This window comes from Panulirus ornatus, chromosome 16 (assembly GCF_036320965.1).
Source record: "Panulirus ornatus isolate Po-2019 chromosome 16, ASM3632096v1, whole genome shotgun sequence".
Lineage (NCBI taxonomy): Eukaryota > Metazoa > Arthropoda > Malacostraca > Decapoda > Palinuridae > Panulirus > Panulirus ornatus.
Genome location: NC_092239.1, coordinates 8,046,812 through 8,058,549, shown reverse-complemented (window position 1 = coordinate 8,058,549; position 11,738 = coordinate 8,046,812). Strand labels below are relative to the sequence as shown.

General features: G+C 36.5%; 1 long non-coding RNA gene across 1 annotated transcript; it reads right to left on the bottom strand.

Moving 5' to 3' along the window:
* Nucleotides 1-583: 583 nt before the first annotated feature.
* Nucleotides 584-11,532, bottom strand: LOC139754122 (uncharacterized). Its single transcript, XR_011713837.1, has 3 exons — nucleotides 10,946-11,532; nucleotides 8,535-8,671; nucleotides 584-2,690 (listed from the first exon to the last, which is right to left on the bottom strand). It is a non-coding gene; the product is annotated as an uncharacterized lncRNA (long non-coding RNA).
* Nucleotides 11,533-11,738: the final 206 nt, after the last annotated feature.

The following is an 11,738-nucleotide window of genomic DNA, read 5'->3' as shown; positions in this document are numbered from 1 at the left end:
AAACCATATGAGAAGGAGGGTGTCCTACAGTCTTTTCTGTCCAATTGGAGTGACATGTACACCCTCCCGTTGGCGTTTCTAGTCATAGCAAATGTCGACTCGTCACTCCACAACAGGAATATCCATGTCTCCTGGTCCCAAACACTGTATTTCTTGCTAAATTTCACTTGTTTATCCATCTAGGTGGCATTTAATAGAAGTTTACATCAGGCATGAAACTATGAAATCCCAAGTCATTACGAAGTATATTTTGAACACTCCTTAGCGTGACACGTTCAGGCAAGTTAGGGTTCTTGATTTCACATGCTGTCAGGGATGGGCAGGCCTAAACTTTATGTCTTGCAATCACTTTACAGGTCCTACAAGATATTAATTTTGGCCTTCCAGGCTTGGGAAGAGGAGCTGATAAAACAGCCTCCCCTAATTCTGCTAACCACTTTTGAATATATTGCTGGCAGACACCTGCTTTGTAAAAAAGCAACCATAACTGCAATGTCCTCCATTGTTGTAACTTTACTAAGCATAAAGGGATGGCACAAGAGATATGTAATTGTTGACAAATATGGAGAACAAAATGCACAACGTGGAGACAAACGAAACAGACATGAGCCTCATGATTGCTAGACACAGGCTGATGGTTATGATACATTATTACATTATTGCCAAACATATGATTAGTGCTGTCGATGTACGACTTAACATATTACACTTGCTTATTTCCACAATAAGCTATCTGATGACCCTCTTACAGTTAACTTTTGCTACAGACTGTAATCACCATTTTCTGCATTTAATGGACCAACTGACTGAGTAATGACTCTTGATTGTAACATAACTATCAACCTCTTGTGGGTTTCTTTTGCTTTTATCAGCAATATTTGCTTCATACAGCCATTTACTTTGATGTACACATTTCTTGGTTTCTGTTGCATGGCTAATTCTATCATACTGGCTATTGGACTGTTTCTTATGTGTTACTTTCTTGCACAACAGGCACCTCTTTATTTCACAGTTTGTCTATTACGGCTTCATATAGAAAAAGATTGTCTACCATACACTGGCAAATGTGTTCCCTCCACTACTTTGAAAGTTTTAATGAAGTTTTCCAAACCACAGCCATAATGTTTTCAATGACAATATCATCCCGATACATATACATACACATACACAGACATACATATATACATATGTACATATTCATACTTGCTTGCCTTTGTCCATTCCCGGAGCCACCCCTCCCCACAGGTAACGGCATTGCTACACATACAAACTTCTATCAGTATGAGGCTCCTTCAGCATTCAGGAAGCCATCCACAACAAATGGTGAGGACCATAAGTCATAAATTACAGTGATGTCTGGTTGCAAGTGAGTACTAAGCACTTCATGTTTTCATTGTGGTAACTGCATAATAGGCATGAAGGGTCTTGGGATATGTTGAAATGGTGCTTGTAGTGTTGTGGGGATGAGTGATGTCCAGAACATAGATGGGACAGTGTGACTTGTGCTTGTCTGGTGAGTACCGCTTCTAATGGGTGTGTGTTTGATAGGGTGTAGTTTAAGACTGTTTATTGCTTGATGCTTTACTTCAGTGTGTATGTTTTGTCAGTTATACTTGCTGGGGTTTGGGGATCTGCAAGTGGAGGATGGTGAAGTGTTAGGCAAGAGTAAGCTTTTAATTTTTCCTCAGGGGTTGGTTGTTTGTCATTTTGTGGTCTGAATGGGTGGGTTTACATGAGAAAGACAGACAACAAACAAAACCATACACAAACTGTGAATTGTGAAGCATGAATCACTTTAAGGCATTAATAGAAAAATACAAGTATTATGCTTATCCCACTTTTTTAAGTTACCTTAGATGGCACAAGCAACTTCATCCCCATGTTACATGCTACACCCACACATATTTTTTTCATACATATTTGCCATTTCCCGCTTTAGCGAAGTAGCATCGAGAACAGAAAAGGCTTAGAGAGATGTGTGGGAATATAGAGTTTGGTCAAGGGAGCAGAAGAGGTTCAAACATATGGAGAGAATGAGTGAGAAAAGGTTGACAGAGAAGATATGTCAAAAGTGGAGGGAACAAGGAGAATGGGGATGGAGGGAAAAAGATTTCGAGTGATCAGAGCCTGAACATGCAGAAGGGAGAAAGGTATGCACGAGAGAGAGTGAACTGGAACAATGTGGTATACTGGGTTCAAGGTTGCTGTCAATGAACTGAATCAGGGCATGTGAAGCATCCTGCATAAACCATGGAAAGGTCTATGGAGTGTAGCTGTGGATAAGGGTTGTGCTTTTGATGCATTACACATCAGCCAGATAATGGATATGAGCAGATGTGGCCTTTTCTTCATATGTTCCTGGTGCTACCTTGCTAATACCCTAGGTGAAACCAAGTACCCATTTTATCAACCAAACCTGAGGAGAGGATGAACAGCTGGGTTGACTACAGACTGACTGCCGCAACAAGGTTTTGAACCTATTTGCTAACCACTATACTACAGAATTTCATAATAAAGGTTCACATAAAGGTGATCAAAATGATTGTTGAAACACATTCTGTCTTAAGACAAAAATTTATGGGAAAAGTGTGTCATGTGAGTTCTACCTCCTCGGAACACTGCAGTATGTAGACAACGATACTGACTGGGAAGGAGATATACTTTTCAAAGGAAGGCCTGTTTTGTTTCACCTGAAATGGACATTGAAGATTTTTTTAACATTCCTAAACTTAGTTAACAGAAATCCAATAACCTACCAAAACGAGTGTAAATAATATTGGTGTAGTTATTAGCATACAATTTATAATTTAGTGGGAAATACCCAAATATAAATATTAGCATATGCCAAATAAATTTATCTTAATGTTCAAAATATGTTACAGTATAAGGAGAACAAAGCAAACATGTATTAGCAACAAATCAACTGGTAGGACAACAAGGAAATTCACATCAGTGCAAGAATAACTGGGACAATATGTACTATAAGCAACATGAATATTCTGCACAATAAGTACTATCAGCAGCATGAATATGCTTTCTATCATTTTCTCTATTTTTTTTTTTTTTAAATACATGGTAATATGGTCATGCAAAAACATACTTGGCAACTATATGGCGTTATCTGCCACCAGTTCACCTCTTTCTCACTTGGCTTTGCTAACACTGATGAAATTATGCAAACCACTGGTACTTTTGACACCTCATATTGGCATGATGTAAGCATGAAATATTTACATTTTTGTCTTATTTTACCTTGTTTTCTTCATTTCTGTAAAAAAAAAAAAAAAAAAAAAAAAATTGATTTTCAAAGTTCCCAAAATCTCAGTCTAATGTAAGAGTGACGAATTCAATGAAGCAGACTACAAGGGGTTAGATGATATTACAGAAATTGGGTCCCCAGCTTCACAAGTTGGCAAAATACTAAGATGCTAAGTTCCATGTGAAAGATATCTTAACATGCCATTGCACATGACTGGAGATTTTAATTCTTAATCACATCATTTTATATTTTGTCGTAAGAAAAACACTTCAGTTAATCAGGTGGTCCATGTAAGAATATGTGGTATATTGTGATAGCATTTCCCAAAATTCCAGCTGATAAACAAGGAATACTATCATAGTGAATCTAAGTGTTTACCTTTGTCCACAGCAATATTTTTCAGCATATCAAAGTAATTCTGAATTGGCCAGCACTTTTGAATCAGTTCTGTATGGTTACTCTGGGAAGATTGTGGTATGTTCAAATGCCTCAGATCATAAAAATAGCTTTAATAAAGAATTTCTACATTCATCGTTGCTCTCTAAAATATTTTCTTTTATTAGCTTCCAGTATTCTACATATGTAACCCAAGTTTCTATACATCCAGTTTTTCCTAAATACTGATGGGTCAAGGTATTACTGCCTATACCTAAGGTGAATCTGGTGTACCTTTTCTCAGAATTCTTCAGGTTCCTTCTGATGGCTGTTTACAAAACAAATTATTTAAGTACTGATATAATACTGTATTTTGCATTCAGGTTTATGCTTGGGATTACTTATCTGTATTTGCTGAGTCAGGGTTATCTTAATTGTTTCATATAGAAATATAATTTGATATTCAGCACTTTTAAACAGGCTCATGGTTTGTTCCTATGTGATTGAATACTTCCATGTTAATATTTTTTAAAAAAGGGACTAATGTTCATCCTGTTTATTTTTATGAGTAGCAGCAGCAATGACCTTTTTTTCTCAAGCTCTTGTGCTATTAAACATTCTAAATATTTGGCATCATGGTAACTTTCATGTTGATTTCTCACATACACTTCTACATTAGTAAAATTCAAATTACTTTCTTTGTTTTATTAATGCTGCTTTTACCAAAACAATACAGCTTTTGAGGATTCAACTGATTGAAGGATTCAAATGACTTTATGACTGATTTCTTTTGAGGACACAATTTAATTTTCAGAATATTTTGTAATCCAACAAGATACACAACAATCAAGACATGCATATTACACTTTTCACTCACTGTCTATGCAGTTGCCAAATTCTGAATGATGATATATTTCTAGTTTTCATGAAGCACATTAGACATAGTTTATCTGATTTTGAGTATATGTAGGCATATAGGTTGAGAGGACGTGCATCATCTTGAATAATTTACTTTTTTCCTGTGTTTACAAATGGTCATTTATTTCTGAACTGAAATTTTTTCTTTAAGTATTACGTAGAGAAGTGCATCAATTATGTACCAAGTGTGTGAAAGATGTTCGGTGAATGAAATAAGGAGTTTGGTTTGTTCTCATATCTATATAATAGGCTTGAAAAACCTTACATTATTGAATTTGGTAAATACACTTTCAGTTCTCCACACTATTTAAAGAACATGCATTAGGCAGTCCGATCATATCAAAGTATTTAGACCATGACATGTAAAGTTCATCTTCAACAATTTATCCAGAATTCCTCAAACAACTGTTAATCACATGCCAACTGATCACAAAGGCCCATCAGTTTGTTACCTCAATAATATGGTTACACTGAGCATGATGAAAGGAGTCTGATATCAGTGGAATCAAGATTGGTATTTGCCTTTTAATAATGTTAAGGGTTTGTGAAAAAATGAAATAGCCTTTAGAAGCAACACTGACAGTCAAGGTGGGTTACTTTCCAAATACAAATTTGTGAAGAGTGATTTATACAACAGTAAGAGTCTGAGAGTTGTGTGGCTGATTTACAGTATCCTAAGTAGTGGATTTTGTACTCTCACTTGACCTTCACTGATGATTTTGCATATGATGATGTGAATCTTTGCTAAGTAACAGTTACCAGGTTGTATAGTTAATTCCCATTTAAATGATGCAGAATTATCACGTGCTTATCATGTACATCGTTCAGATAGTCAGACTTGTGGGAGGAAATGTTTGCCAGCAGATTTGTTTTGCAAACATGTTGACTTCTTTTGCAATTAGAGTTGGAAACTTGTCAAATTGAAAGCAAAGGGGAAGCTGTACACAGTGATTATCCTGTTATGCAGTTCCTACATAAGAACTCTGAAATTACTTTTAGAGCCTGTATTACCACTTATTTACCTGGGTTGCATATATGAATTTTGAATTATACAACTAAATGGTTAGTGCACAGCCCAAAACAATAATTTGCCCACGTATTCCCTGCGTGTCGTAGAAGGCGACTAAAAGGGGAGGGAGCGGGTGGCTGGAAATCCTCCCCTCTCGTTTTTTTTTGATTTTCCAAAAGAAGGAACAGAGAAGGGGGCCAGGTGAGGATTTTCCCTCTAAGGCCCAGTCCTCTGTTCTTAACGCTACCTCGCAAACGTGGGAAATGGCGAATAGTATGAAAAAAAAAAAAAAATGAAGTAACAAAATCTGGCAGATTCCTTTAAAATGTTTTTTTTCCAACGGACCAGTCAAAATATGAATACGTTTATGGTTAAGTCAGCTTGATTTCCTATCCATGCCCTTGTTTTCCAGTCATCGATGACTAAATTTGAATATTGTTCATTATTTTTAATCAGGTGGTGCACAGGGTTATAATCACTGTATTAGCAGTCATACTATAAGAAATATAGTTTCTTCATTTTTTGAAAACTGCTAAATGCAAACACATCTTTTCATGAATGTCATGTAATTCATGATTGTCACCGTCAGTAAATTTGCTGACTCAGGGAGGGTGATGAACTGAGGTCTGTTATTATGACAACCAGAAAATATCACAGGTACTTCTACTAAACTGTAATGATGCCCTTGCTGTTATTTAATTTTTTTTTGCTGGAAGCAGCAAGCATGTTTTATTATCATCATTATTATTCAATTCTGCTCTGACAGTGGACGTTTATTCCATTACGGGTGTGACATGACCAGTGGCACTGCACAAAATGATGTTAATGTACCTTGTAAACAGGGGCAATTACTTATATATTGACAATAAACACTTTCTGGAAACTGTGAAGCATAAGTTTTGTGCAAAACTGTTTTAGCACCTACTGTACTCTAATTTTTGAAAGATGATAAAATCTTGCAAAAATAATCTGGATTAAGAACACTTTACCGAGGTGGTTAGGTGCTAAAGTACATCTCCAGTACATACACACAGGTAGTAAGATTACAGAAGTCAGACAGCAAGAAATGGAATTCATCACATGAAGTAATAGCACATTATCATGAATGTTGGGTAATGGAAATGTCAGAATGAGAGAAACGTACACAAATTCTGATGGACTAGTAGTAAATAGTAAAAAGCTGGAATTCAAGGACTGTGTTAGTGTGTCAGGGAAAGTGTGTGTATATAGATGTTGATGCACTAGCAGTAAACTCCTCACAACTCTCATCTCTCCTTTGAAAGTTCTGTAATTCCATCTCTTGACTAAATGATTATACTTGGTATTACTGTAACATTCGATCTTTCTTGGTAACCCCACAGTACAGGAATAGCTAGGTCTGCCTCTAATGGCATACAATGATTATTGATATTCTCCAGGTGTAACTACATTCTACAAACATCTGAGCATATTACACACTTAAATGTTTTTTCCATCAATGATTTTACACATCCTATACATATCTTTTTACAAAATGTATTTCATATTATACATGCATTATTTATATACCTACATTTCAGTTACACACACAAAGCATTATTCATATGAATAAAAGGAAGAAACTATTTTCATTTAAATTTCATTCACATTGAAAAAATTACCTCAAAACAATAAAAGAAAATCAAAAAATGTTGTACTAGGATGTTTTATATATATAAATCTGGAATTTTTGGATGTATCCAAAATTCTTAGCCTAAACAATTTACATCATAAGTTCTCACATGAAAGTGCAAGAGAGAAGTATCAGCCTCTCGAAAAAATTTCTGCAATATCACCATGAACAAAGGTTGTGCCTAATGAATGAATAAATGAAAAAATTACAGCACTACACAAGAGGGATACAAATTTACAATCAAATTCCAGTTTAACCTAGATAGTATGTAATAATGAAACATAAGAAGGAATATAATTTATGTAACAAACAAATTGGTTTTCACAACTACTCTGCAGCTCCCTTAGGAGCTTGACATATGAATGATATCTATAGATGAAGGACAAGAAGCATATTGTATATACTTTTATTTCACGAAGGCCTTTAACGAAGTTCTGAACGAACAACTTTTAACTAAATTAGCAATCTGGGACATTATAGGTAGGACAGCTTCATTTTTGGAAAACAGAAGACAAACTATGATTTCCAACTATGAGGAATCATCTTGGAAAGCTGTAATTAGTGGAATACCTGAGGAATCTGCACTTGGTCCTTTCCTGCTTGTAATCTATATCAGTGATTTCCCCAACCATAATATCTCAGAATTTTCCATTTCTACAGATGATATCAAATATATAAAATCAACTCAAATGAAAACCATATCATGCTCTATAAAGATATGTTTAAGTTGCAAGGGTGGAGTCAGAAGAGAATGTTGAAATTTAACCCATAAAAATGTTTAAGTTACAAGGGTGGAGTCAGAAAAGAATGTTGAAATTTAACCCATAAAAATGTACAACTCCTTGTTGACCACAAGGATACAGGAATATGTGTACAAATTTTCCAATGAAATCAGCTCACTAAAAAAGGTGAAAGAAAAGGATACTACTATCTCATGAAAAAATAAGGATATTAGTATCTAATGAAAGAAAATGATATTAGTATCATAATAGGGGATAGGGGATTAAGAATACTTCCCACGTATTCCCTGCGTGTCGTAGAAGGCGACTAAAAGGGGAGGGAGCGGGGGGCTGGAAATCCTCCCCTCTCATTTTTTTTTTAATTTTCCAAAAGAAGGAACAGAGAATTGGGCCAGGTGAGGGTATTCCCTCAAAGGCCCAGTCCTCTGTTCTTAATGCTACCTCGCTAACGCGGGAAATGGCGAATAGTTTAAAAGAAAAAAAAGAAAATAGACAAAAACTTGCAATTTGATGATCATCATCCAATCCAGTATTATGTTAATATGAAAAGCTTTCAAATATCTAAATAGGGATTTTATTTACCTTAATTTAAGTCCTTCGTGAGACTGCATACTGATCAAGGAAACTGTATGGGTGCCATACAAACAAAACTATATTGATGCCCTTAAGAATGTCCTGAGAAGAGCCACTCGGTATTTCCACCGAGACATTTATCATACCTAGAAAGACATAGGAAATTGACATATTAACAATAGCACACAGAGGAGTGATGATAGCATATCAGTGAATCCTTTAAGGTATATATGATGAACACATTCTCAGTATTTTGAAACTGAAGTCTGTACTAAGCAATGATATGAAACTTTCACTAACAAAGGAAACTTCTTCACTCTCAGGATGGTGAAAGAGTGAATTAGGTTATCAAAATCCTTGACTGAGGCATCATTTCTGTCCTGTTTTACAAACCACCTTTCTAAATGGTGGAGTGGGGAGCCAATACGCCATGATTTTAGAGCACTGGAGTCAGAATTTCTAGTAAGACCATATTCTCACCTAACCAAAAAGATTAAGCCTGTAGTCATTATCTTCATAACCTAAGTTAACTGTGCAGATTTTCTTTTTTCTGCTAGTGCAAGACCTTGTAATGGGCTGAGGACTGTTTACGAGAATACTATATCAATAGCTCTTTTCTCGGGTTGGATAATTCTCATTACAACTACACTATATCATCCAAAAGCTTTGGATTATTTCAAATAATTTTTTTCATACATGATTACCGTTTTCCATCAATAAAATAGTGCCAGGAACAGACGAAGAAAGGCCACATTTGCTTATATTCTTTCTCCAGCTATCATATGCAATGCAATGAAACTACAGCTCCCTATCCACAACCTGGTTCCAGAGACCATTCCATGGTTTACCCCAGCTGTTTCACATGCCCTGGTTCAGTCCACTGACAGCACATTGACCCTTACATGCCACATCACCCAAACCCCTCTGCATGCTCAGGCCCCAATCACTCAAAACTTTCCAAACTCCATCCCTCCACGTCCAATTTGGTCCACCCCTATTCCTTATTCCTATATATCTTATAATATTTTCAGAGTATCTGGTTTTGCCTGTGATTCCTCTATTTTATTTTGTTCTTAAAGGGCTGAAATCCTCAATTGGCACATCTTTTCAAAGGGATTCTTACATCACTTCCTCCTCTTATGTGTTGTCCAATCTGGCATGTTTGGCTGATCCAGAAGAGTTGCACTGAATGACTTGAAACTGCTCTTCATACTGTTCGCAAACTCAGGCCATACTTTTTGCCACACACTATTCATGGTAGGGGCAACAACTTCTATCCATCACTCGCCTATTCAGAGCATTCATTATATTAGAGCCTTACTAAATTTAATTCATGTTCTCACCATCTGCCTTCTTGATGTGGGGGAAGGGTGTGACATATATGTTATATTATGCCTTGAAAGTGGCTAAAACTCCTTGAATCACTGGCTACAGCAACGAAGTTGAAAAGGTTGCAGAAAAATTAACTAAAACTTGTTCAGAAACCTCATCCAGATTGACTAGAGGCACTGTCAAGTGTGGTACGTTGCTAATAGCACAAGAGTCCCTCAGTAGGATGGAACTAGGAGCTAAAAAAATCCTGCATAGAACCTTTGTTCTCCAAACTTTAGTGTTAAAACACTAAGCAACAGGAAAATGTTGCTTCACAGCCCTTCATGGCCTTTGGTTTTTACTACTAGTAATAAACTAACATTTGCTTGATTTCGAAATTGCCAAGAGCATTCATATCAAGTAGAGTTAGGCGGTCTTAGCTGCTTTGAACCCTAGGTACTGTCTTCCTACCTAGTCATCAAAGTTCTTATAGGTGTCTGGCTTCCAATACCGTCCAGCCCTGTCTCAACTAAGCTGGAGAGCTCTTGAGGGACGTAGCAAGTCACATTCTTCAACGATGGCCAGCAACATGGCCGGTGTAATTCCTGAGGTGCCTCATCTGCACTTTCTACCACACCTTGATGCTGAACTTGCCACCTTGCCTCTTAAACCATCCTCAAGCAGCAATAAGTCACACCTGCCAATCTCGCACAATCGTATTCTCATTTTTCACTGAGAGTCTCTGCTTTCTGCTGAATATATATATATATTAGACAGTACGGAACGCCGAGTTGATTATGATCTTCACACCTTTATCATAGACTTTTCACTCATCTCACTTCTGCGTACAGTCTAATTCTCAAAGCACTTTCTCGTTCTTAATGACGGTGGGGGCAAATGATGGACATCAACTATATCCACACAATGCCCACCTGACCAACCGACATAGCTACCTTTAACCTGACTTCCAGGGGATATAATTCACCGGTTTATCCCCTTGCCAAAAGCACTTGGGAATTAGTCAGTCATACTTCTAGGAGGTTGTGAGAAAAATGTACAGATGAGAATCTAACTTACAGAAAAGAATCTTTAAATAAACTTCATCTTACCGTGGTAAACACGAGGGGAAGACTTGTAGGGCATGTCGGCATGTCACACCAGTGCCCACGGAATAATGCCGATGGCGCCAACATAAATCGTAAACGCTTGGAATCCCTTGTAGTGAGCAAATTTTTTTTTGGAAATTAAGTTTGTTTTTTCACACCTTAACTAAGAACGTGGTGATTGAGAAACGAATTCGCAGACAACGCGGACATTCAATTATTTTGCCTCTGTGTTCTCACACAGATAAAACACCTCTTAGATACCGATTTACTTGAAAATGTTTCTGTCTTAAGAATTGATAGGAAGTAATATTACGATAATAAGCAAAAAAATGTGGTATAGCTCTCAACTACACCCAAGAAAAAAAAACTTGTGCCTTACGAACTTCGCGAAAGGGTGGACATCAGCACTTATAATTAGCCGAATAATTTTGCTTATGCCATCCGGATTGCCTAACATGTGTTCATATGATCTGGCAGTACAATATTTGCTATTAAACAATGAAGACTTCAAGGCCAGTCGAAGAAAAAGCTCATTACGTGTTAGTGCTCTCCAAGATCGGTCATCCAAAGTGAAATACGTCGTAAATACCAAAAAGGTGAACTGAAAAAGCTAAATTTATTGATATGTATATGTGCGTTTATATATATATATATATACATATATATATATATATATATATATATATATATATATATATATATATATATATATATGTGTGTGTGTGTGTGTGTGTGTGTGTGTGTGCGAGTGAGTGTATCAGTGGATGGGCATTCTTCGTCTGTTTCCTGGCGCTAC